Raw genomic sequence first — 1,740 nt, 5'->3', positions numbered from 1 at the left:
CGGGGGGACCGGGCGGTTCCCGCGGCGGGGCGCCGGGGGTGTGCGTTTGTGTCACCCTTCTCTTCTGTGTTTTTAATTTCGTGACAGCCGGAGCCCTGGAGACGGGTCGGGCCCGCGCCCAGTTTCCTGATTGATCGTGCTTTAAGCTGGGCTTTCCTCTCGACTACGTGCGATTTTAAAGCAATAAATTCAGTAATGCACACGTATTATGGCCAAACCCGCCCAGATATCCCCCATCTGAATTTTAGCTGATACAGATCTCTGTGTTCAGTGAGAATTAAGTGCCTGTGACACCGCAGAGATAGAAAGTATTTCAGCATGTGGGGGAGGCCTCTGTAAGCATGGCTTCATGGTTACTAAACGATTAAATTAGCAGGATATGGGCCATATAAATTGCTTTGCAGTTTCCGGTTGCTTTCCTCATACATAAATTGCACAAAGTTGATGAATAAAATAAAGGTGCCATGCACGGTTCGGGTTGCAGTGGGATATCTGCAGGAGCTGAGCATCTGCACTGACCCCTGAGGAAGGCTTGAAAGCATAAATGCTAAAATGTATTGCGAGCAGTTTTCCTTTTATTTTCCTGAGTATTGACTATTATGAGAAAACAAATGTGGCATTTCCTGCTTACTTTTGCATTCGATGTGCACAATCACATTTGCCCATGCAAGGGAGGACTTTTCATTAGGTAATGCAAGGAAGGAGAGTGGAGTTTTCAGTGTGGTCTGTCCTTGCCCACATGGGTGTGGATGTAAGCTGAAGAGGGACTTTTTTCCTTGCAGCATTTCTAATCTTAAAACTATGTAGCCAGCTCCAGTGGGAGGGCATTCTCTGACAGGAGAAACCTGTGAAGTCCCTGCCTCAGCTTCACATGAGGATCAAGTGATAGGCTCCCTACAATCATCCCTTGGAAGTGCTTTCCCCTGCACTGTAAATGACATGATCTTTTCAATCAGATCTAGATACCAGATTTGCTGAGAGGTCATCAACTTCAAAATGGTTTAAGTATTACCATTTTCTCATTTTTAGTTCTATTATCAAGGAGATTTTCTCCTGAAATTTGGTTTCATCCAAGGTCTTGGCTCGTTAGCATGTTTTTCTTAAATAATATTGTCAAAAAACTCACCACCTCTGTTTTCAGCAGAATGTAAGAACACCACTAGTTGTTGCACTAAGAAATACATATTAAATTACTGTATGATTACATACATCATTGTTTTTATTAAGCACTCAGTGTGTGTTTAGTGCAGCATAAATATTAAACAAGATTATTCTTCCCCTGGTGGGTTTACAGTCTGAAAGATCTTCATAGGAAGGAGTAGTAATAACATATTAATTTAAAGGTGGTGTTTTAATGATCTCTTTTTGTTTCCCTGTGGTTAACTCTCATTTGCTGTTGATCATGACTGGTGTATCCTGGCATGTCCTGTGGTGCTGTTTGATGATGTTACCGACCCCAGTTGTCCACTCTGCCCCTCTGTGAGAAGTTCTTGTTCAGCACATGTGGAAGGAGAGCATGTGTCCCTGCTTCAGCTGCTGCCACACAGAGCCCAGCAGCATAGCTGAGGCCCACCTTTGATGGCACTCCACGCTCAGACTTTGGTTGTTGTATCAAAGCTCAATTCCCTTCTGCCACCTCAGCTTCCTGTGAGGACAGCTGGAAACACTCGTGTCTTTAACAGCTGAAGCAAGATTCTATGAAGCTCGTATGTGAAAGCCCTGAGAGAAGAGACACTGCAA

General features: G+C 44.1%; 1 protein-coding gene across 2 annotated transcripts in view; it reads left to right on the top strand.

The window, feature by feature from the left end:
- The window catches only part of TMEM177 (transmembrane protein 177), a 32,392-nt gene that overhangs the window by 28,342 nt on the left and 2,310 nt on the right, over positions 1-1,740 (top strand). The window contains exon 1 of one of the 2 annotated variants that reach the window (XM_005415774.2): positions 1,282-1,740. This exon is cut by the window's right edge and continues 45 nt beyond it. The exons of the other annotated variant lie outside the window; for it this stretch is intronic. The gene's annotated coding sequence lies outside the window, so the exon portion shown is untranslated. Of the gene's footprint in view, positions 1-1,281 lie in introns of those variants that run through there. 2 annotated transcript variants of the gene reach the window in all.

The sequence above is a fragment of the Geospiza fortis genome, unplaced genomic scaffold (genome assembly GCF_000277835.1).
Source record: "Geospiza fortis unplaced genomic scaffold, GeoFor_1.0 scaffold112, whole genome shotgun sequence".
Lineage (NCBI taxonomy): Eukaryota > Metazoa > Chordata > Aves > Passeriformes > Thraupidae > Geospiza > Geospiza fortis.
The sequence above is the reverse complement of the archived record's forward strand: the minus strand, read 5'-3'. Positions and strand labels throughout refer to the sequence as shown.